Source organism: Gouania willdenowi, chromosome 13 (assembly GCF_900634775.1).
Source record: "Gouania willdenowi chromosome 13, fGouWil2.1, whole genome shotgun sequence".
NCBI classification, from domain to species: domain Eukaryota; kingdom Metazoa; phylum Chordata; class Actinopteri; order Blenniiformes; family Gobiesocidae; genus Gouania; species Gouania willdenowi.
This window is the reverse complement of record NC_041056.1, coordinates 32,806,178-32,833,073: the sequence shown is the minus strand read 5'-3', so window position 1 is coordinate 32,833,073 and position 26,896 is coordinate 32,806,178.

Sequence of the window (26,896 nt, the reverse complement as noted above, 5' to 3'; positions counted from 1 at the left end):
GTGGTGCAAGCATCCCTTTTGGCCAACACTCCGTTGCAGAGCTTGGTGACCATGCCCATGACTTGAAACGCAATGTTTTCTCTACGGACTTACCCAGAGGTGAGTCCTTGCTTGAATTAGCAATGTTTGGTAAATACTAGGGTCTTGCAAAGCACTGTGCCTTCATGTCCTGTGTTCTCCTCAACAGATGCCGAATTGAGAGCAGAGTGTCAGTCATTTGGTCCCACACCAGACAGCCCTGCGCATGAGGTTAGTTTGAATGTTTAGAAATGATGTAGTTTCGTAAGGGACATATTTGCAATTGTTGGACTTTTATTTTGACAAGTTGTCGTCGTTCTGTCTTCAACATTCATGAAAGCTTTGTTATGAATGTTGAGTCATGTCTTATGAAACAGTCATGAATGCTTTATGTGCAGTTTATGACAGCTGTTATTAATGTGTTGTAAACTCACCCGTCAATTAAAGTGTTACCACACTTTGTTACCCTGGCTACATCATTTTGAGTGTCATAAACTTAAAGGTTTGAGTGAGGGTGTCCCTTTAATGTGAAATGGACACTGTACCAGTTGATGCCTGTTTGTCTTTGCATATTGCTGTTCTTTTTTTTTTAGGTGCAATGTGTCAGAGGTCAATGCAGCACTTCTACTGCACAAGAGGGGATTGGAGAAGTTGGTGTCCAGCACCAGGAGGTGTCAACCCCTATGTTCTCAACAGACCTTGCCAGTGGTCAGTGATAGTTTTGAGTAAATGTCGTTAACTTCTGGCAATGCATGTCATGCCTGGTTTGCAGCATGAGCAACATGTGGCAATATCAGGCCATTTTTAGTCAGGGATGTGAGTTGAGTATCTTATATGTGGTTTTATGACTTGAGGAAAGTTAAGTCCTGAATATCTCGTGTTCCCTTGTACAGAGACCAAATCGAGATTGGAGTGCCAATCATCCAGAGCCGCACCAAACGACTCTGCTTGTGAGGTGAGTTTGAATTTACCTGTGTTTTGAAATTGACCAATAGTCAGAAGTACTGTGATGTCCCATGGAACACAATTGTCTGAGTGTGTCATACACTGGAAGTTTAGTAGTGGAAATGTCCTCTATTCAGTATGGATGGTCTTTACTAACCATGGTGTCCCCCCAACACTGGTGTTTTTCTGAGTTGTTTCCGGGTTTGTTGCCACTGTCAACAAACCGGGAAACAACTCAAGGTATTGTTCCAGTGTTAAGGGGGTCACCATGGTTAGTAGAGACCATCCATACTGAATAAAGAACATTTAACTATTATATCTCAAAAGTAACTTCTTTACCCCTTTTCATCTTTCCTGATGGATTTGTAGAAAAGGTTGTGTGTTTTTTTTAATTCATTATATAATTTGTATGTGTAAAGGTTTTATTTCATGTTTTGAACATTTTTATCACAGTGTACAATCCTAAAGCTGGTTTTTGAATTGGTGAGAATTGACAAATGCTGGTTATGCCATTCACCTTTGGCATCTATTAGATGGCCCGTTTTAAGATGCAAACGTGTAAATTTAATTTTATCCATCACTCAAACTGTGCATTTGTACTAAACAGTTAATTTTGTTCACATTTCTTGATTTTGTATGTTTCATAAGTGTGAAGTTGTTTGCATTTAATAAGAAAATGAGCATGTAATTGGTCATCATGGGAAACTGCTCAATTGTTGTCTAACGCTGTGCTTTGCCTAATTTTGTCTATGAAGAATGCTGTGGTGTGTGGCATAAAATCTGCAGGGTGCATAGAGAGTAATATCGACTGCCCCAGTCAACAATTCAGCTGGCTAAGATTGCAAAGCTGCTTATGGCTATGGAGAAGGGAAGTGTGAAGGATATTCAAGGAAAATCTCTAGATGAAATTGGTGGTATGCATCATTTACATGTTGTTAAATCTACTTGATGTACGTGTATATGGTTGGTGTAATAACATTTTTACAATTTAATTTAATAGATGACATTGATGATATGGCTACATCACAGCAACTCCCTAATGTTTCCACTTTGCAAGGTACTGTTCAAATGGGGTCCCAAAATGCAGATTTTGTAATTGTATTAGTGAAATATTTAAAGTAGGCTTCAATCCTTGCTGTGTAATTGATGCTATTTTTTTTTGTCTTGTTTTGTTTTTAGACAATAAAGAAATGTTGGCTTCTGGCACTTTTGGATCGCCTCACCTCTCTGAGACCGCAGCTCAAGGTAAAATCTCAATAATGGACCCAAAGTTTGCCCAACATATCTCATGTAATGAGCTGGCATCTGTGGGTTCATTAGAGTATATTCAAATTATTTTAATTTGCTAGTAGTATGATTGTTAAAAACTTTGTTAGAAGCATAACTTCTTTTAATTTCTCTTCATTGTGACACGTATGCTTTGTGGTTCGTATTTTGATTGTATTGGTGAAACATTTAAAATGGGCTTTTTTATACATTTAGATAACAGCCTACTGTTATCAGTGTTGGGAACGTTACTTTAAAAAAGTAATTAGTTACAGTTCATCACTACTTGTTCCAAAAAGTAACTGCATTAGTAACTGAATTACTCTATAATAAAAGTAAGTCATTACCAAGGAAATATTTGCGTTACTGCTAAAAAAAATAAAAAAAGTTGCTCTATGTCAAAGAATTCAGATTTTTGCATGTGTCGTGAGGTGCTTCATTAATTTTGAGTTGCTTACAACGGATGTCGACAAAGTCTTCTCTCCTGGATATAATGTACACTTCACATGCACGTTCTTGCCTTTGACCACAATTAATTTAAAGTAGTGTTTGTATCGCCACCTTTAAAAATGCCAACTTGTCATCGGACTGCTCCATGCTCGCCATCTCTGCTGCTTCATCAAATCTGTAGTGTGTGTGTGTGTGTGTGTGTGTGTGTGTGTGTGTGTGTGTGTGTGTGTGTGTGTGTGTGTGTGTGTGTGTGTGTGTGTGTGTGTGTTGGACACTTTACTAACACCTCTGTTTTCTGACTATACATCTGTTGAACACAGCTCTTTTTCTGTTGTACTGCCTCAGCTTTTAGAGCTGAGGTTTTTCTTTTTTATTGGCCATGATTTTTTTTTTTGAGCTCGCAAGTTTTCTTCTTTCCAATAACTTTTGTAATTTTGAACAATCGTTCTTTTATGTTTTTGTTTTTACTCAATTTCAGGAAAAACAAAAAAGAAGAGATTGAGACAAAGCTTGAGGACTGCAGCCTCAACCAAGTTACATTTTGACTTTTTTTGCCGGTCCCCTCGCAAACAATCTGTATCTGCTTGCGACAGGCAGGCTATTTCAACATTTATTGTTTTCATAATTAGACTAAAGCCTTTTTTGTAGGTGTTATGCCCATTTTTATATTCATCATCATATCGTCAAATGAATGTTCATGTGTACAATTTGTCATGTTTTAATTCATGACGACTCCATTACTCTTTACACCTTTGCTGAATCATGATTAAACAGTACAGATCGTATTGTACTCAGTGCAGCACAGAGTCTCTGCCAAGGCCAGAGTCTCTGCTCACATGCAGATATACACGAACGCACACACTATCAAGGACAGATAAGAGTGGCGCCCGATCTTCCTCATAATTATACACGTCTTCATCATCCTCCAACATTTCCACTGTGGGAGCATCTGACTCCCTCCCTTTCTGTCTCTCAGGGTTGGGACCTTTTCTTATATGTATAAAACCTTAAGCTGAAACTGTTAGACAGAGCCACTCTGCCTTCGAACCTCCGGCCGGACGGTCACTAATTTTTGTTCCACGTTGTTCCATCTTGTACTTTTTTTTTACTTAGTTTTAGAAATAAACTTTTTTTATAAAATCATCAATGCTTCGCCTGGACTCCATCATTCGACCAGAGCAATAAATCATGTCTCCAAATGAGGTCAACCGCAAATTTGGCCGTAACAATTGGCGTCGACGAAACAGGATCCATCTTCTGCTCTGGGGGGCTTATGCCGTGGAATAGCACTGGAGTGGACACACCTAAAACCCCAAGGCTGCCCCACGGTGGTCTGCCCCCGGACAGAAACTGGATCACGAACCATCGGTTGAACCTCAAACACCAATTTGGACTAAGGTAAAGCTGCCTTTATAAATATATATATATATAAATTTTCATTTAAATATATATACTCGCTCTGTGTTGATAGAGGGGAAACCAGTCGAGCACTGTATTGATTTTCAGCTTTGATCTTGATCTTCAGCTGTTCTGTGTTTTGACGCAGTGAATAGACTGCCATGAGAAAGGCTCAAATGGTTGAAGTTCTTTGCTTTTTAATACTATAAGTTCCCTCTATTTTTCTTCGGGCTCGGATATTTTGTTTAGGCATCAAATACGGCTGGTCATTATTTACTTTGGTTTTGTTCAGGCACCTCCACGGACAGCCTGTGAGGTCCTGACCATAGGATAGACAGGCAACCAAAGTTTCCAAAACACCCCGCTGCCATGTACTGAGTTCACCTCTGTACCGATATAAAAATAGATTAAAACCCCAAACCTAACCTAAACTGTAGTGAAGACTACAGGGAGTAAAACACTAATAATGGAATCAAACAGATGAACAATCCAAAAAACAAATAACATATGCATCCGCATATACAATCTTGGTATGATGTGAACACAGATCATGCTTTCGGTGAGTTTTACTTTTTTTTTATCTTTGTTTTTATTTTGTTTAAACGTGTGAATGGAATCAGATTTCTCCCTTTGGTTGTTTGGCTTTAATGCTCTCATTTTGGAGAGAGTCGGCTTTGGTTTTTTTGTTTTTCTCTCGCAGTGAGAGAGTCCCACACACACACACACACACACACACACACACACACACACACACACACACAGAGAGAGAGAGAGCCAAACACACGCACGCACAGAGAGAGAGAGAGAGAGAGCCACACCCACACGCACAGAGAGAGAAAGAGAGAGCACACACACACAGAGAGAGGTAGCGCCCCTCATAGGCCTACAGAATAGTGCCATTACACACAGACACTATTTTTATTTTTTTTATATTTATTTTTTTATTTTAAATTTCATTTGATTTCATGATATCTGGGGTCCACTCTAAAATGAATATGAGCAACACACACTCAAACACACACACAGATGAATACAGTATTTCATTTTATTTTATTTTAATATTACTGTTATCATCATTATCATTTTTTATTATTTTATTGTTAGTTTCTGTTGGCTTTGCGGTTGTCCCTGAAGAAACGACATCTTCAATGAAAGCTCTTAATGAATGAAATCACCTTCAACTCTTATGCTAATGAAATGTCAACATCATTCAAAGGACCAAGCCTCAGAAGAAAATCGACTATCAAAGGACTCAACTCCCATTCAGCAAAGCAACGAAATAACTCGCTCAGTCCCAAGTCAACTCTTCATCGTCTATAGAATGGGCCGCATGCCAATGCTGGGATTAACACATCCTGCCCCATCATCAAAGACTGAGAACCTGTGGGCATCGGAGTTGGTTGGACACTCCCCCACCGATGAGTTGCGAGTTAAACGCCACGATTACTGCCTGAATGATGGGCAGCAACTGCAGACTGATCACACGTCTGCTGGAATATCTTCACCAAAAAAAAAAAGACACTGTTTCAAAAGCCACGAGGATACCAAGCCATAAGAAGTCCACCACAGCCTTTGGTGGTAGTGCTATATCACCTTAGCCTTGAACTTTGGCATGGAGGGGACAACTAGCAAATAGCCAACAAGCTTCTCCTTCGATAGGACAATACTAACCCCTCTATCTTCTGACTGTACGCTAGATTATTTTGTTTTCATATATTCTCTCACACGCTTTGAGACCAGACATACAGTCACACACCCACATTCATAACTATGAGCTGAAACACAGGACCACCAGAACTTCACACAGAACCCTTCTGTTTGCCACATGAGACCATGTGTGCCCATCATTTATCTTTGCTTTTATTCATTATGTTGCTCATTTATTTACACTGCTTTTGCCTTTATGAGAAAAGAACAAACAAAAGGGGAAAATAGTATTACTTATAGGTTTGTTTTTATTTGCTTTTCTTTCATTTTATTTTCTTGTTGAGGGGAGGCCCCCCCCACAATGCAAGATATGGTTACATCCGCTGAAGAAAGAGCCCTCTGTTGCCTCAGCTTTTGGAGCTGAAGTTTTAATTTTTTATTCTTTTATTGGCCATGATTTTTTTGAGCTCACACGTTATTCTCCTTTGTTATTTCTGAAAGATTCTTCTTTTACTCTTTTGTTTTTACTCAATTTCAGGAAAATTGAGACAGAGATTGAGGACTGCAGCCTCAACCAAGTTTACATTTTGACATTTTTGACCGATATCCTCGTAAACAATCTGTACCTTACCCTTTTTTTTTTTTTTTTTGAAGCTGCTTGCGACAGACAGCCTAGTTCAACATTCATCGTTTTCATTTTGCGCGCCTCCTCCTTACCGCGTCGGACTGTCTTGCCGGCCCGAAGCCACTCGACAGCAGGGGGGGTACCAAATTTTTCCTGAGAAAAATGCCCCATTAGTTGCTATGAGTACATAGGCAATTACTCTTCAAACAAGAAGTCCTGGTTTAATGTGCAGAAAAAGGATAAACCTTGCTAGGGAAAGCGCTCTTTGGGGGATAGTGGTCCACCTGATTTGATACATGCTTGGTAAACGAATACCGTTCTGAACAAATTTCTACGTTCCCTTAGAGTGAGGGTTATTAGAGGTTGCGTGCTCCGTTCAATGTTGAGGCGCCCAAAAAGTCCTGACAGTTCTGCGTTGGTGTTGTTTATAATTTTCCTGCTAATTCGGAGGGTTTTTGTATCTCCGGAGTAACGAGTGGTCGAGTTTGAAATTCTCCCAGCTTTATATTTTAATAAAGTCACAGGTTGAGAGGTTACCCATTCCCCATAATCCTCCCAGCTTTATATTTTCACAAAGTCAGAAGTTGGAAGGTTCCCCTGGAAATTCTCCCAGCTTTATATTTTCATAAGGCCAGGTTGAGAGGGTCTCCGGCTAATTCAGATATTTGTTTTAAGTTTCTGGAATTTGCAGCTGTTGAGAGTTTCCCCCGGTTGGGTACCGGGGTTGAGTTTGTTAAGTGCACGGCCATGCTATTCCTGCCTGATCAGCAGATGAGCAGACTGTCAGTACCACGGGCGATGATCTAAGACTCCGCCAAGGCGGAAGTAAAAAGGAGCGTACCTCTTAGTAATCAGATGATACCAGTGAAAAGCACTATTAACACTAAAAGGTTGCCAAGCATGGGGGGGCAATAAGAGCTCATTGACCCCGAGAGACGAGGTGGACTGGCTATCGCCGCTGGTGGGTTAGATGAGGCCTATATTCTACTTAGACACTATGCAGCAAAACCTTGTGAATGCATGGACGTGAAAATTGAGGCATGAACGTGTGCGGTGCATGAATGACTGAATGATGACACGTTACGTATGCCTGAGAGAACCGCGTTGTGAGTGTGAATGTGCCGTGGACGTGTCATTGAGTGATTGACCGATGAATGGCTGTTTGACCACACATGTTCCTCTGTTTCACCTTCCTTTCCTCCTGGGTTTTGATGCACTAGATCTTCTCCCTGTTTTTGCCAATTATGTAGTGGGGTGTTCAGAAAACACTGCTGCTTGTTAAAAGAACTATGGTTTTAGGCCTTGGGCCTTCTAAAAAGTTTACCAGGTTTTAAAGGTTATTTTTCTGGGTGTTTAAAAACACCAAACGATGTTTTTAATATATGATACCACTTTGGCTTTGACCTTGACTGACCTTACTGTTCATGTTCAGTGTCCATGTTTTTGTTGTTATATGTGTATACTCGTTGTTGTGTGCACTTGTCTATGTCTTCGTCTTAGTTGTTGTTATTGTGTTGTTTTTTCCAATATACAGGTCGCTGGCTGTATACTCAAAGGAGACGAATCAAATCCAACTAAAGAAAAGGGATATTTTAAATTATTCATTTAAGTCTTAATGTTTTCCTTCTCTTTCTGTTTCTGAGTGTTTCCGAATAGAAAATGCCACCGCCTTCTCGACTCCGATCCTACCTCCTTCGCCGCCATGCCTGGTCACTGCTTCTTATGATGAAGGATGAGAATTAAAGGGAAGTATTGTCCATAACTATAACTGGGAAGCAAAGGGGAAATAGATTGAAATAGACATGTGACAATATGACATATTGTGGATGTTCTAACATAATATCTATTCCAGAGACTACAGAGACTTACAATCCAACTGCGAAAGTGGGGACAGATCTTCAAATTTCCAAAAGGAGCGCACAGTTGACCCTGGCTTTGACCTTTATGGCTGAGGAGGAGGAGGTCGAGGAGGCTGGAGGGCACAAAAGCAGGTGGGCACAGGAGAGAGGAAAATGGAGACAGATCCAAAATGATCAGATAAGTGATTTTCCAATGATATTTATCATATGGTTTTAAGAATCCAAATGTATTCTTATGTAAAAAAGAAAAAGGAAGGGAGAGGGCCAACAACCCTCTGATTTTTGATTTGTATTTTATCATGGGAAAATGATATACCTCAAAACCCTCCAACCCTTAAAACACTTTCACTGGATATAGACATTTTTAGGAATAAGATGAACTGTTCTCAACATCGAGTTGGTGGCCCAATCTGGGTCGCTTGAGATTTAAAGAGGGTCGTCCTCAAATTCTTGATAATTGATTGATATAATTGAGATAGTTTAAAGTTAAGTAACTTCCGAGCCACCAATTTACCTTCAAAATTAAGTAAATTACATCTCAAATAACAATTATGGGGGAAAATAATGAAATAAATGAACTGACAAATTCAGCTCTATAAAATAATTAGGTTATGTTATTAGGTGTGGAGTGTTAACATTATTCAGAATAAATAAAGGATAGAATAAAATTTCTCCTTCATAAATAAGAGATAGCAAGAAAAACAAAACAAACAATTAAAATAAATAAATAACATTTATTTATTTGGTTAAACTTATTTGGCTTTCTCACATCTCCATGTCTCCCAATTGTATGCATTCATCTTGGAAAGACATGTAGTCACCAGTGACGTGCCGTCAGGGTAGGCAAGGTAGGCAATGCCTACCCAAGGGTGAATTGATATTTTTATTATTTAATTATAATTTTTTATTTATTTATTTATTTTATTATAAATTATTTATTTTTCCATTTCCAATAGCCTACAGTACCTATAAGTTTGAAAGTGTCCGCATTTTGTGCATTTCATAGCCCAAATTACTAAACAGCGCTGTTTCCTGGAACAGCTGCACAGTCTTTTTTTTTTTTTTTTTCGCTCCGCTGTAAGGAAGAGGGAGGCCACGCCCCCTCCCAAAGGCACGTCGCTCTTCTGCCTCCGTTCTCATTGCGTGATTTTACGTGTTTGCGCATGCGCAGTCAGGTCCCCAATGAGACATCAATTTACGCGTAAAGGCAGCGAAGAGAGCTGCCTTTGCACGTAACTGCGCTATGCTAAATGCTATACGTAAGTTCACAGCACATTAGTGAATAGATGACACGTGACTGCTGCTGCTACGTTCTTTAACTAGTGGGCGGGTGACAGCGCTAGAGATGATAGAGAAACTTTGTTTTGAGGAAAAACGTCAGCTTTTGAAAGATGGAGACCAACACCTGAGCTACCAGACCTTCAGCAAAGGTAAGGTCAGAACATGTTTCATACTTTTCACAGTGAATGGAACAAAAGGAAGGATTGGCTTTGTGGATGCTCCTCACTGAGGATGTTCTAAGTTGTCATTTTCTCTGTGTTTTTGTGTTTCCAACACAAACAACAGATGTGCTGTCGTGTCATGAGACATATATCTTGTTGGAGAGTATGGAGGCTATATTAAATAATTGTTTATGTTTCTTTAATGGTGTTTATGATGTTGATTTCGTTAGATGGCTAAACACTTTTGTCATTGGTGGTCTCGATTTGCAACGTGCCTACCCAGCCTTATTGGTCACGGCACGTCACTGGTAGTCACACTCCACACTTTTCCGTCTGACTTGCATGTCCTTCTCCATCCGACTTGCATGCCCTTGTAAACAGTGGTTCTCAAATTGTTGCTTCTCACCAGGTATCAGCGTACCACTGGTAGTAGACGTACCACAGTTTGAGAATCACTACACTCCAGTTACGCTTCTCCTTGCTCCAGGAAAGGAGAATCGAATTAATATTTCTTGCTTTTCTTTCAGCCTCAAATTTTTCCACTTACGTGTGAATGGGCTACAGATAACATTGAGCTAGGCATGGCTAAAAGCTCACTAACCCACACCTAACCATTGTGTGATTGTGCAATAGCACCTTTTAGGATCTGAAAAGCTCTCAGATCCTGACCTCTGACCTGTCTCTGCCTTCCTGGAAGCTATAACTGAGTACCAAAGCATACTAACTATTTATTTAGTTAGTTAACTAACCCTAACACCCCTTCTTTTTAAACTAGTTACATTTTATTTTATTTTTTTAAATTTTTAAATTTTTAAATTTTTAAATTTATTTATTTTTTTATTTTTTATTTTTTATTTTTTATTTTTTATTTTTTATTTTTTATTTTTTATTTTTTATTTTTTATTTTTATTTTGTTTTGGTTTTGGTTTTGTTTTCCCCTCTTTTCTTCTGTTCAGGTACCAACCTATCCAAGAGAGGTTGCCAGTTGTGTGGAGACTACCCTTCCTCTGACAACAACCGATCCTCTACACGCTATTCGGCCTAGTGATCATCTACAACGCCGACCGAAGGTGGCCCAACCGGAGATGGACCGATCCTTTCCGCGTTCAGCTGATGACCCACACGGCAGTGAAGGTCGCGGAGCTGGCGACATGGATCCAAGCAGCTGATTGCCGACACCAGCTGATGCTGAGACGAAGGCTGACCGAACAACAAAGGGGGAACCAACAAGGCCACTGAGTGAGTCGGCGTAATAACAACTACACCGTCTAAGCTGGCTTCTCAGGTGTGGTGCACAAAGAAGCGTTCCTTTGCCTTGTGGGATCACAGGAGCTAATTTTCTTTTTCACGAGACACACGCTCTGTTGAAAAAGCGCTCTAGAACAAGGACCCCGCCGACGTGGGATTTTGTTCTTCCTTTGCTTTGTTTATAAGCCACACCCATGAAAGGCTTATAGCTAGGTGGAGGGTGGACAACCTCACACCTGGCTGCAAGATGATACAGTCACAAGCCCTTCTGCTATGATTGAGGAAAACACTCAAAGTTCTTCACTCAGGATGCCGCCAATCAAGTGCGGTGATTCTAACCATGGTTCCACTATTCTTCTGGCTATTGGTGACCCCAGTTACCAACGGGGCCACTGAACTTAGTCAATAAACACGAGTGATGTCCTTGATGTGAATGATGATTTTTGCTTATCTAGGATGGTAATAGAGGTTGATTTTTGATGAATCATGCCATTGATAATAAGGATGAAGTTTTTAAGGAATATAATAATTTCGTTTCTTGATTTGGTCGTTGATGGCGACCAAAAGTGGGGAATGTTATGGCAATTATTATATTCATCATCATATCGTCAAATGTGTGTTCAGGTGTACAATTTGTCATGTTTTAATACATGATGACTTAGATTAAACATTATAGATCGTATTGTATCCACAGTGCAACTCACTGTGTCTGCTGAAGGCCAAACTCAAACTCACATGCAGATATACACGCACACACACTATCAAGGACAGATAACATTGGCGCCCAACCTTCCTCATAATATACACGTCTTCATCATCCTCAAATGTTTCCACTGTTGGGCATTTGACCCCCTCCTTCTCCTCACCTCAGGGTGGAACTTTTTCTGTTATCTGTATAAAAGCTGTGAAACTGTTAGTTAGTGGGGTCTTGCATTTTTGCTCTGCCAGGAGCCTTTTGACCATCCTTGTTGGGGGCTGCTTTTCATTCTTACAGGATGGAAGCTTCTTTATACTCCTTTTTTATTTAGTTTTATAATAAATCTTTTTTTTCTAAAATCATCATGCTTCAACTGAGCTCCATCATTCAACCAGAGCAATAAATCATGTCTCCAAATAAGGTCAACCGCAAATTTGCCGTGACAAAGCGATATAGCAATACCACCAAAGGCTGTGGTGGACTGTATTTGAACAGTCTTATGGCTAGGTATCCACAGGCTCGTGAATGGGCGCAATCGGCCACAAAAACAGTGTCTTTTTGGTGAAGGTGTTCCAGCAGAGGTGATCAGAGTCTGCAGTTACTGCTGCCTCCTTTCAGGCAGCAATTGTGGCGGCCAACCGGCAACTCATTGGTGGGGGAAATGTCCAACCAGCTCCGACGTCCACAGGTTCTCAGTCTTTGATGAGAACCTGTAGGATGTGTTAATCCCAGCAATGAAGAGTTGACTTGGGACTGAGTGGGTATTTTGTTACAACATTGCTTTGCTGAATGGAAGAGTTGGGTCCTTTGACAGTCGATTTCCTTCTGAAGCTTGGTCCTTTGAATGCTTTTGACATTTCATTAGCATAAGGTTTGAGGGTGATTCCGTTCATTAAGGGCTTTCATTACAGATGTCTTTTCCAAGGGTGGTGTCAGGAGAACAACCGCAAAGCCTAACTCCGGCTAGAGGAGAAATAGGAGCAGGAAAAACTCAATAATAAATAAAACCTGCTTCAGGTATTACAAAGAAAGAAAAACGAAAAAAAAATTAAATTAAATAAAACTAAATAAATAAACTATCCACCAGTGTGTGTATCTGAATGTGTGTAGCTCTACACATTTGAGAGGGGACCCCAAATATATAAAAAAGGAAATAAAATGTGACCTAAACTGGTCAATGAGGGGTGCTACGTATGGATAGAATATTGGTACAGTATATTGATACTTTTATAATACATAAATTCTACTGAGGAATGTGATGATGATGAAGGATTCACTCTGCTAATCTGATAGTGTGTGTGTGTCGGGGGATCAACAAACGTCATAACTGAGACACACACATTGAAAACATTGCTCCAAGTGCTGCATAAATATTATTAAAACAGAAACCTAAAGGGCTTCCCACTATCACTTGTAAAGCAAACACTAATATCCGTACATTCAGCTGAGAGAAAGCCGAAACACGTCCAAAATGTGTAATTTATTGGCGCACTATATTGACTGCGCATTGAGCTCGATTTTCAACTAATCAGCATCGAGAATGTTAGTAGGTCACAACCAAGATCATGGCAATATCACTACGCACATGTAAACATGGAGGAGCGTAAGCAATGCAGCTTCACCTGATAGTGGCGATCAAGGGCGATTAACACCCGTAAAGTACATTATTCATGTCGAAAAATATGGTGGGGAAGGCCTTTCACCAAAGTCTGATGGGAAAAAAAATCAAGCAGTGTGTGAAAAAATGGCTCAAAACGCTACGGAGCTAGCTATTGCTAATCAACATGTTGGACAAACCGGTCTTTGCTGTCCCAACAAACTACAGGTTTCACCCGGCCTGCTATCGGCGTTTTATAGACAAAAACAATTGACTTGTGCACTAAAGTGTCAAGATAAAACAGAATGGTTGTAAAGACATTGTAACCCCTGTTGAAGGTTCTGATGCGGTTTTGCCAAAGATGCTGAGTTTCAAGAACAGCTTGATGAAAGTTACTCCTACCACAACAATCCATCAACAAGCCAGCACGTTCTGCCTAAAAGCAGGTATGTTTACTCACTTTTATTTATTTAGTTATTTTTTATGAATGCGCAAGGCTTCCTGATTGCTTTTTAACAAAATATTTGCACAACATAATATAGAAATGAAGCTCAGAAAAAAATACATTGATATTCGAAAAAGGAGTGAGAAGAAGCATGGCTTGTTATTTATTATTTATTTATTTATTCAGTTTATTTCCGACATGGTTACATTCACTCTTTTTTTTTTTTTTTTTCTTTTTTTGTACATGCCGAAAAAGGAGACGAGAGAAGCAGTTTGCTTATCCGGGTCCCGTCCCCTGTTTTACCATCGCAAATTTACATGGGTTTACATGTCTCTCTGGTCAAACATTCTTGATTTCTTCTGAACGTCCATCTGTAGTCAGTGTTGTCCTCTCTATCTTTGTTTGTGTTGGCTTGTTCCCTGCCAGACGTTGTTAGCATTCCTCCAGTTCAAGAATAGTTCCTCTTTCGAAGGTGTTTGGAAGGTTTTTCCCTTTTCATCCACAATGTCACCTTGTTTTGTCTCTACATCAAGTAAAATAATCACAGTCTGAGTTTTGTTTCCAGTGTTTATATAGATCTGGGTCCATATCCATGATTACCATCAGTAATGTTGTTTAGGTGGATCCTTCGTATTTTCCCAAGTTGTCCATCGTTTTGATAAGAACTGGTTTTCCGTCCTCTTCTTCCAGGATGTAAATCCTGCAGTTTTTTGACCAAGTCTTCATAATCTTTCCTTCTTTTTTTATTTGGCGTGCTTTCCATGCAATTCTTGCATTTTGTTTCGTCAGGTTTTCATTGATGTACACCTTCGTTCCCTTGAGGTTATTTCTTTGCTTGAGTATTTCTCCTTTGAATTTTATAATCGTGAAGGTTATTTTTACAGCTCTGGTATCATTTCTCTTTGGCAGGAGATGGCAGGAGTTGATGTTGTCAGGGTTCAGGACAATGTCCTTCGACTTCAGGAAGTCAATGACCTGTTGTTCAATCGATTTTGTTTCTTCGTCACTCCTGGGTTTTATCTTTAGGCCTGTGATGATGACATCTTTCTCTCTTTCCTTTTGTTCCAGCTGTTCAACCCTCGCGTTCAACAATTTTATCTCTTCAGCATTTCTTTCATTCTTTTCTTTCAGTACCTTTGTTTCGCTTTGTAGTCTTTCCAGTGAGTTTTCCAGCGTCTTTTCCAACGACTTTATCTCGGCAGATAGGTTTTGTAGACCCTCGCGTATCATCTCCTTGACCTCTCCCAAACCCGAATTGGGTTCTGAAGGGCCTCCCTGCGGTTTTTTCACCATTTTCCTTCAGTCTTGGGCCCAGTTTTTCAGGCTGTTCAGCTGTAGCCAAGGTCGTGTTATCGGAGCAAACGAAAACACGTCTGCTGTCTCCAAAGACCAGAGACTGCTATGCTTGTTAGCTCTCACCCCTTGGTTAAAATAAAATACAATAAAAAAAAATATATATATATATATATATATATATATATATATTCACATTCTCTACCTCATCACCATGCCACATCAATCAATAAATAATAATCCCAATAATCATTAATGATCATTATCATTATCATTATCATTATCAATTATACCTGCTGAATAACTTATTTTTGTACCTATTCTTGAACTGGTTGATATTTGGACTTTTCTTGAGTTCCTATAGCTTAGATTGTTCCACAGCTTGCCATAGATATACAAAAATTTTAAGGTTGAATTATGCAAGCTTATATATTGCCATTTGGGTTTAGAATTTATTCTTCATATTTTTAATGACACAATTTTCTAATAGCAAAGACTGCAATTTTTTTAAATTAATTTTTTCCTTGTCCTGTCTTATACTGTCCTGTTAAGTTCAGAGAGTGTTTAAGAAGTGCAATCCACATGTTTACATGCTTCATGAAACGTGACGTTATTTTGATATGTTGAAGAGGTGAAACCACAGATTTGTTTGCTTTATTGTTGTATTCTGTGCTTTAAAATGTATATTTTCTATTTATTTAAAGTTTAAATAAATCTGACAAGGTTTATTATGAAACAGATTAATTTATTGCTTGTGTTCATTGAAAAATATATGACACGAGGTCCTTGAAAAAATAATGGCATATTAAATCACAATATTGAGGCCTGCACTCACCTGTATAAATGTGTTCATTGTGACTAGATTTACTTACGAGTGAGTTGTTTTTTGTCCCCCACAGTACATCACATGGACAGCATACAACAGCTTTATCTGGACAGGTCCCTCATGCACCGTGGAGAAAGCTGCATGTCTTACCACATGGGTTATAGCAGTGGCTACACCTGTTTTATCTTTTTTTATTATGATAAACCTGAGAAAATAGACTGTGTATTTATTATTATTATTCTTTTTTTTTTTACCTTGGTATTTTTTTACTGCTTAGTTGAAGCATTGAAAAATAATTCTGAATAAAATTTTGAGGAATAATTGACAATTGCTTGTTCTTTTTTAGAGGTTTTTCATATTTTGTAACACACTATTTATATTGCTGTTTACAAACACAAAAGTGTAATTTATCCGATTACTCGATTAATCTAAACTTGAGTGTCTCAAAGTATTTCTCCAGACATAACTTCATGCTGGTGCGTTGCTTTTTTCTAATTTATTCATTTAAATATATGAAAACAATAGTTACCACTCTACACATTTTCACAAGAAATCTAAATGTCCCTGACATCCCTCCTTCAAACACAACCTCATTTAACCATCCATGAAAAAGCTACTGAACCTCCCACTTTTCTATAGCAATACATACTTCTTACGGACACAGACCTAGTAGTGACAATGTGAGATCAACAAAGGATAGTGTTTCATGTGAATCTGATAGTGAGGACAGTGATCTTGATATTTAGTGATGTGTATATGCTAAATGTAATATATGACATATATATTTAATATCAATAAATCTAAATAAAATCTTTTTTGCAATAATCACTCCTGTAAATATGTACATGTAGTGCATACACTGCTTGTGTATGGAAATTGATAATTTGTGTCATTTTGAAAAAGTATTTCAATAGATTAAATTTTGGCTTAATTCTATTTGTAATTCAGATTTTACCTCAAATATTACCTTTGATTTGGAATAACATAATGAGAAGTAATTGTGATGTTAATCCTACAGTAGAAGTTCATGTTTACTGTTCCTAGATAGCAACTTCAGTTCAAACTGGTTTATTTTGTACTTCAAGTTATTTGGCATTTTTGGGTTTATTTGATAAACAGGTTTGTAAGTGCAAAATTCCAAAATGTTTTCCCTTTTTTCAAAATGGGCACCTTTAGCATAATTTTCCTCAAAAACTGCAAGGTTGTGCACGGAGATTTTTTCCTGAGGAATCTCTATATATTTCTGATGTAAAATATAAAAATATTAGGTAGTGCCCCCCGGGGTGGAATGAAACCCTATTTCTAGGCCTCTTTTAGGCTAACGACTGTGGCCTAAAACAAACAAAGGGAAAATGGTAAAATGGTAAATGGACTAGATTTATATAGCGCTTTATCACCACACTGAAGCAGTCTCAAAGCGCTTTACATATCAGCTCATTCACCCAATCACTCTCACATTCACACACCTGTGGGACAGGACTGCCATGCAAGGCGCTAGTCGACCACTGGGAGCGACTTAGGGTTCAGTGTCTTGCCCAAGGACACTTCGACACATAGTCAGGTACTGGGATCGAACCCCCAACCTCTCGATCAGAAGACAACCCTCTACCACCTGATACCACTCACGTTTAAACAAAAAGTAAAAACTCACCAAAAGCCGGGGTGTTTTGAAAACCTTGGTTGCCTGTATGTCCTACTGTCAGGACCCCATAGGCTGTGTGTGAAATGCCCGGACAAAATCAAAGTAAATAATAGCCGGCCGTCTAGATGCCTGAACTAAACAACCGGAAGCAGGACAAAAATATAGGGAACTTATAATATTAAAAAACAAAGAACAGTAATTGACCGGCTGCATGTTCACCAACACAGAGCTAAGGAAAAGCAGGAATATATATATATATATATATATATATATTTATATATATATATATATATATATATATATATATATATATAAAAAGAAAAGAAAAAAATCTTTACCTTTTCCCAAGTGGGTATCAGGGGAGAGCCAAAGGTTCGTGATCCAGTCCTCCTCCAGCGCCAGTCCAGCGGGTCCCTCCCGGAATCCTACGCCATAAAGCATGGCTTAGGACGGCTGTGAGTGGCCACCTCTCCCAGGCTCCAACCCGATGGACCGGTCAGCCTGGTCAGAGAGATGAATCCCACCTTCTGACACCAATTGTGAAGGCCACATTTCAGCTGTCCTCTGATTGAGACCCACAACAGTTGCTCTGCATTGATGAAGTCCACCCCAAACATTCCCATTTCGTAACACAAGTTATGGCCACTTGTGTTACAGTTGCCATAACAACTGTAACACAATTAGTTAATGGATAAAATGACAAGAAAATAACAGCCTGACTAAATTTGAATAGTTGCAGTGTTGAACTACGTAGAAATAGATTAGGGAATGTGTGTGTTTATTTGTTGTCCGGGTTGATGTTGCATGAATGTGATGAAATGTTTTTGGAGTCATCAGTCCTGATGCCAAAGGTCAAAGGTTAGAAGTTCTACCAATGAAAAATGCATCTATACAGTTTAATTCATTTAGTAGAGTAATATTCGAATATGACAAATCAGAACTGACATTGTAAAAATTTGAATTGAAAATACAGCAGATTAGATGTTAACAAGGAATAAAATACAGTTGGGGTGACTGGATTATAATGAATAAGGCTAGTGGAACTAACTTACACTGTGTGAGCCGTGATTTCAGGTTATCTCCTACGGATGTCATGAATTAAGGGAAATAAGTATAAATATATTGGGAGAAATATCTAAACTAGATATTAACTATGTATTTGTTTTTTGTCACTTAAAGAGAAAAGGTGAAGTTGGATTCATAATTAAGAAAAAAACAATTAAAAATCACTAAAGTGTCTCCACCTAACACTGAAATTATGCAATTGAAAAGTGTTTTTTATACAAAAAGGGTGTTGTCTGAAAATGGAGAACCAAGAGAGATAGTCCACCTGCATTTTAGATCATGGAATTCTTTATCAATTACAGTTCTTTTTATTGACATGTAAGCTTAATTTCATACATAAGGAGAGGCCATTTCAATTTTACACCGAAGTCCATTGCTGTGAGGTGTTTTGCGTAGAACAAAGAGGTGTGTAAAGAGTACAAGATTAGTGAATACTATGGTGTGTAAATTAAAATTAAGACTTAACAGAATTAATGACAATGGAATGTGAGAATAATTTGGGGGTACAGAAATGAAGGTACAGTACACAACAGAGCCAAGTGATAATTTGTCAAATGCAAAAAGTTTCAGATTTAGGAATGTAACTTCACTAGTAAGTAAAATTGATGATGGTTTGAGAAGGTTTACACTTGAATTGGTAGGGGGTTTATCAATAGAATAACCAGTCGTAAGAGGACTGTTTGGTGATAAGCAGATGAACTTCCCATACATCGAACGCTAAGAAGTTTGTGGCTGAAAACTGATCACTTTTTGTACTGCGGTTCAAAGGAAGCCTAAAACTAGGAGATGAGACAATAAAACCACCTGTAAATGCTGTGCAGTTCGACTTTTTGAAAGACACACGTCATTGCGCTGAAGAATTGCAAAAGGGGGCAATGCAACTGAGAGAAAAATTACGGGGTTGTAACCTGACATACAAGCCTGTGTTGAGGAAATAATCTGTGCTGCTGGAAAGCCCTTCTCAGTGATCTCATAGATTACGACAGCAATCCCACTGTATCGCTGAGCCTACAGTTTTTCAATGGGGACAGGCCGGGGTGTCCTGCTGCCATGTTCTGCGGGCGCTTTTTCATTCAGTTTGAAAACAGCTGTGTATTCTCATTGAAGAACTCATGCCAATTAAATTGTAATATTTGATAAAATTTTATTATAAAGAGGTTACAAACACCATTTTAGTAGAATATGTTTATGGTTTCTATCAGTGAATCCTGTGTTACATCCTAAAATACGGCAGAAGGATGTTGCACGGTAGGATTTCTGTGTAAAATTGAACCTTAGAAATTTTTCTGAGAAAAACATTTTCTGTAAATATAAGGTCATTAATTGATATTTGAGTTTAAATTATGAATTTAAAATTTAATTGTCACAATGAATTGTGGCTGTGAACAGGTCAAGTATTGGATTCTGATACACAAAGACAATATTTATCAATCAATCAATCAATCAATCAATCTTTATTTGTATAGCGCCAAATCATAACCAATGGTATCTCAAGGCACTTTACAGTAGAGCAGTCTTAAGGACGGACTCTTCATTTTATGGATACACACATATGCATATATACGTATATACACATACATATGTATCCCACACCCAACATGAATTCATCATGGCGGCAAGGAAAACCTTCTGTTAAGCAGCAGGAACCTTGTGTGGATCCCATTCCTATGATGAACAGCCATCCACGTTATGCTGTGTTGGGTGTGTGCAGAGGAGAGGGTGGAGACAGAGCCGCTGAGACTCTGTAACTCCACACTAAGGATCCCACGGACCTGCAAGACAAAAGCCAGAAGGAGTACAGGAGCAAACACACAAGGGAAGAAGCAGACAGAGGGAGTGTTTGAGAGAGGAATGGGACCCTCTCCGGTCCCTCTCTAGCCTAAATGACCTCTGTCTTAATGCCCTCTCCAACCTCTCTCCAACCGAGCATAATCCAGTCTAGAGGTAACAAAAGCATGGACTAGTTTTTTGGCATCGCCCTGAGACAGGATAGATCTGATTTTAGCAATGTTACGGAGATGAAAGAAGGCAGTTCTTGAAGTTTGTTTTATGTGAGAGTTGAAGGATAAATCCTGATCAAATAGAACCCCAAGGTTTCTAACAGTTGTGCTTCGTGCCAGAGTAATGCCATCTAGGGCAGTTAGGCTAGCATAGGTTTCTCTAAGGTGTCGTGGGCCCAGTACAATGACCTCAGTCTTGTCTGAGTTGAGAAGAAGAAAATTTTGGTCCATCCAGGCCCTAATGTCCTTTAGACAGGCCTCAAGTTTAGATAGCTGATTTGTCTCACCTGGCTTCATTGATACATACAGTTGGGTATAATCAGCATAGCAGTGAAAGTTAACAGAGTATTTTCTCATAACATTACCAAGGGGGAGCATATAGATACAGAAGAGGATTGGACCTAGCACAGAGCCCTGAGGAACCCCGTAGCTTACTTTAGTGTACACAGAAGACCTATTATTCACGTGTACAAACTGGTACCTATCAGATAGGTAGGACTATACCTATATTTAGACTATAGTGGTCAGATGTTTTGCGCATGCAGTAAATAAGTGGGTGATAGTGGGTAAAGACAAGTTGACATTGAGAAGAAAAAAGAAAAAAACTTTTCTGGTTACAGTGGAAAGTATTATGTGCACGTGAAATGACATTTGTTTTAACGTAAAAGGTTTGAATTCCCAGATTAGATAATCTGATCTGATTTTTCAGGCCAGGTCTGAGATTTGAGCAATGCCCTAGTCACAATGATAGTACCTCTTCAGCAGAAAGATAATGTATTTAAAAATCCTAGAAAAGACTCTTGTGATTGTCTGCTCCATATCCTATAGTCTATCCTATGGAAAAGTTATTTTTTCCATTGGAACATGGTTTGGTCTGCATACTAGATACCAGAAGAAAAAAAAAAAAAAAAAAAAAAAAACTTAAAGGAATGATGATAGCAGGAATAATAATACTGAAGAAAACATTAGGAACTGGGAATTTTAATGATACAGTATTACAATGTTGACTGATATATGGGATTTTTTTTCCCTCTGTTGTTTTTTCATCTTTAAGTTGCTGGATCAACAGACTTCATAAAGGTTCTCAGACCCCCTACAACCCATGCCCAGGTCACTGCAGGAATAAGGGAAGTGTTTTAAAAATTGGTTGGATGGAAATTTGGAATATTGTTATGTTATAACGTATATAGGAATTACAGTTCTTGAAATTAAAGATACAGTAAGTCTATTCATACCAAACCAAATTAAGCTTTGGATAAATTACAAATATGATTGGAAAACTGACTATATAAGAACATTTATATTGAATTTTTGATAGAACGACAGTAATGATGTGATTTATTTAGATACTTTTGATTTAAGACTTTGGTTCTGGACTGATTTGGGTGTATCTATGTAAAATTACTTGTGGATGATTTTTTTTCAATCAAAGGGGGGAAATGGAAATAGAAATAGGAATTGGTCATCAGGAAATAAAAATCTTTGTACTCGATACTGATTGGATGTTTTTTACTTTACAGGAATAGTATTGGAGGTGGCTGAGTTAAAAATCCTAACTGCCTTGACAGACAGGAACGTCAAAATCCTAACTGCCTTGACCGACAGGAATGTCAAAAGATCCAAACCGCCAACACTGGCCAACACTTGGCGTCATCAACGAACAGGGATCGCAGACCCACGATGGTGTGGTGGACCACAACGATGCTATCGCGAAGGATCATCATGAACAGTGCCATTGAGCGAATGATCTTCAACTAAAGTTGATGGCGCTGGAACACAACAGTTCAACATATACACATGCGTCCTATATGATTGGAATTTGCTTATTACAATGCAACCTGCACTATTGATTCTGTATTCTACACTAGATATTTTCTAGCAGGATGCATTACTGAGACTCAATAATATTGTCTTGCATTTTCTTGAAGGAGTGCAGTATGCAGTTTGGTGACCCTTCTTTATGTAATAACAATCAACTAAATTGTAGTTATGTAAATTTATGGACATGGGGTTAAAGACTAATACATTGAGGACAAATTAAGATGGTAATAAAATAATACTAGTTTTCCCATTTTGAATGGTTGATGGAGCTACTAAAATTTGCTAAAATTTCATAAGAAAGATAAGTTATCATTTGGAAGGTCTTTGTTCCACTCGCAATTTTACAGTATGGATAAGTCTGAACATGGTCAAGGAGATGCCATCATTTTTAAAACCGTTAACAACATACTTGTTTATCTTTGTTTTTCGAGACTAATTTGTCTCAAAGGGGAGAATGTGGTATATTAAGTGCATTATTGTATAATCATTTAATGCTATATACTCTTTTTAACTAAACCTGATTGTTGATTTATTCCTATACATGCACACATGCTTTTACACTTTAAGAACAAGTAGTCTCTGTCGTAAGTGTAATATACTGTCTGGGAACGTTAATAAATGTTATGTTTACTGTAAATCTTATTGGCGTCAGTGGAGGATTTTTCAACATCAACATCATTACATTTACATTTAGATAAATGAAATTCATAACACCCCCTAAAGAAATTTCAGCACTACAGCTTCAATTTCTATAATGTTTTGGCAATTATTAAATTCATCATCAAATGTGTGTTCATGTGTACAATTTGTCATGTTTTAATACACGATGACTGCATTACTCTTTCCACTTTTGAACAGCTGTGTCATGTTAGATTAGCAGTACAGACAGTGCCAGCAACACACAGACTCTGCTGAAGGCCTCATACCAAAAGCTCAAATTTCTTTCTCATACACACACAGATAACTCACATCTGAACTCGAAGGCCAAACTCAAACTCACATGCAGATATACATGCACACACAAGACAAGACAAGACCAATATCAGTGGCGCCAGCCTTCCTCTTAACATCCACGTTTTAATCATTTTCCAACGTCTCCACTGTTGGGCATCTGACCCCCTCCTTTTTCTTTTTTTCAGGGTGGAACTTTTTTCTCTATCTGTATAAAACTTAAGCTGTGAAACTTTCCCAGTGGGTACCTGGCTGCTTGCCCTCCCTCCAGAATGGGACACTTTTTTTTTTTTTGAACTCTTTTTCATTTAGTTTATAATAAATCCTTTTTTATAAAATCATCATGCTTTGACTGGACATCCTCATTCAACCAGGGCAGAAATCATCTTCTTTGTCTCCAAATGAGGTCAACCGCAAATTTGCCGTGACAATAACAACTTAATTCTCTCGTTTAGCCTAAAATGACTTCTACAGACTGAGAGAACTACAATTTGGGCCCCATAAAGAAATGTCATTACTACAGCTTCAAACTGTATGAAAACAATTTAATTCTTTAGTTTAGTTTAAAATGGCTTCTACAGACTGGGAAAACATCAGTTTTGGGCCCCTAAAGAGATTTCAACACTACAGCTCCAAACTCTATGAGAACAACTTAATTCTTGTTGTTTCTTGTGGTGTAGAAGTGATGACAAAAAGGTGGTGTGGAAAAAGCCTTCGGATCCATCTCTAACTAGCATGCATCATTTCTACGACTGTTTTTAAGTATTATTTTCCTAATCAACATAATCTATTCACTTAGTGGAAACGCTTGCAAATCTAATCTGAGTTTAGCATACCTCTCCACTTCCTGTATGCAATCATATGGTTCCCCATCTTTGGGGGTTGGCAAATGTTCAGTCGGGTTTACCGTAGTGCATCTCACTAGAGTAACATCTTCGTGCTCTAAAAGCCTATGATAGTCTCTGAGCCTGGACATAGTCAATATGCATTTACCAAAATTCTAAAGATTTCTAAGACTGGTGATGGGTAAGAATTGTAACTGGATAACCCCTTGTCACTGATGATACTCTATAATACATTAGATAAACGTCCACCATTGCTCTGTAGCACAATGGTAGCCCTAATTCTACTTCTAAATAAGCAATAGAGTAACAGGTTGAGGGCTCGTTCCTGTACCCATGGACTGACAAAAATCGTACATGCATATTTGTCTCCTGTAGACTTAACTACATATAGTAAAAAGTTTTTTGAATAATCTGGTAAAGCTAATGCTGGTGCTTCTTGCAATCTCTGTTGAATTGTTTGAAATGCCATAGAACCTTCCTGTTTCCAGGCAAGATTACAATGGAGTCGATCATTTCCTGTTTCTTTAATCATGGCCCTCAAAGGCCCTGTTAGCTGAAGAATATCCTGCAATACCTAAAAACGTCATCATTTCCCTGACAGTTCTAGGTTTTGGTGCGGTACGAATAGCTTCTAAATGACTTTCTGAGATGCTTCTGAGTTATCATTTGTCCTAAATAAACTACTTCCTCTTGGCAGTACTGCAGCTTTTTCTGTGAAGCTCTGTGTCCTTTGTTTGCTAGTATCTGCAGCAGTTTGATTGAATCTTCATGGCACGTTTCTTTGTTTGGTGAGCAGATAATGATGTCATCAACATACTGGATAACAGTACTGACCAAGGCCAGTCAAATCATCTTGTAACACTTTGTTGAAAATGTGAGGGCTATGTTTAAACCCTTGAGGGAGTCTTTTATACTTGAAGTTTTGTCCTTTGTATGTGAATCTGAACAACTCTGGACTTTCTTCACTATGGAATACTGAAGAATGCTCCACATAAATCTAGCACTGTGAAATGCGTTGCTTCTGGGATGATTTGGGCTAGCAGCGTGTGAGGGTCTGTAATGTCTGCTGGATAATCTGCCACCACGTCGTTTACTGCTCATAGATCATGTACCAAACGAAACGATCCATCTGGCTTTTGTTGTGGCAATATGGGCGTATTGCTTAGTGGATTTGTACATATCGCTACAACACCACCTTCAATCTTTGGTTCGATTCCTTTGATTGCTTCTTCTTTTAATGAGTATTGATTGTTCCTGGTCGCAGATCGACTTTCACTGGTTGGGCCAACTTTACAAGTCCAATGTCGCTGTTATGTTGTGACCACATAACACCGACAATGATGCGGGTACTCTGGTAGCTTAGCGTCAGGCATATTTACTACAATGAACTTTTCCCACATCTTGGCAGGCTGTACCAGCTCTGGACTTAGATCTCCAATCCAGTATACTGTAGAAGTCTCTGGATCCGGTGTCATGTGTAGTTGGTAGTGGGCATCAGAAGGTACATTCACCTGACAGCCATCAGGTGTGCATTGAATTATGCATTTGAGTTTACACATAGCATCTCGTCCCAAGAGAGCAATAGGGGTATGTTCTGACACCAACACAGGTAACGTGATTTTTCAATTCTTGTTGTTTCGTGAGAGGGATCAGCTGTGTCACGCTCTCAAACTCGATCGTCTGAACTATTTGTCCAGACATGGGGAGATGTGCACTGTTTTCAGGCCGGATACAGGTGAATGCAGCTCCGCAATCAACCATAACTTCCATTGGCTGATTATTTATCTTCACCTCTTGGTTCTTGCTCCGGACCTGATACTACCAGCTGGCAGCTCCCCCTCGAGTCCTCTGGGCACCCCTAGGAACCAGGAGCCGGACCCCTGTATGGGTTTACTGGTCCCCTGGAGGGCTGTTGTTGGCCCTTGTAGCCTCCTCTGAAGCCATTTCTGACACCTCCTCAGAAGCCTCCTGTGAAGCCTCCTCTTGTGTTGCAACAATCACGAGCAAAATGTCCCCTTTGTCCACAGATATAGCATGCTCCTGGTAACTGTTGGGAATATCCTCCTCTTCCTCTTCCAAATTGCCCATGGCCTCTTCCTCTCCATAATTGTGGTGGGCCAAAGGATGGCTGTTGGAAGTTGGCCATGGGGGCCACAGGTGGCAGTTGTTGGGTCAGTTGTTGTTGCTGCTGCTGTTGTTGCACTTGATTCGGTTGGGGGAGACTCTGCATGACAACTGCTTGGTTCTTTTCTTTCTTTTTATTGTCAATCAGTTATATTTGGTTGAGCTTTCTGAGAGTCTCTTGTTCTTGCTCTTTCTGTTCATGTGACTTTTGCGACTTTTTCTTCTCTTTCGTAGGTAAACTCCCTTGGAGAAATGTTCTTCTTCCTTCCAATTCCTCTTCACTTTCACCTTGCCCTACGATCTCAAACAACTGCAGTATGCCACATTCAACTTGTCTTTTTTCTTCACTTTGTTTCTTTCCCTTTTTTCCTTTCTTCTGACTTGCTCTATAAGTAGACACTAGGACTTGTAAGGTGTTAACTACATCTGGATTAGAAGTACCCTTGACTGGCCATGGCTGCGTGATGTAAGGCCACCGCTTATTCCACTTTTCAGAATGTTTAACAACACCCTGAACAAGAGGATTGTTCCTAGTTACCAAGTCCACAGGAGTGATTGCCTCTGTAATCTTAGCCTCCATTTTAGACATCATAAAAACTTTCCCTAATTTCCTTATTAAATTTTAATCTAGACTAAAATGTGTTCTACACGTAACTTTCAGTCACCAAATTGTGCCAACCACAGAAGAATTG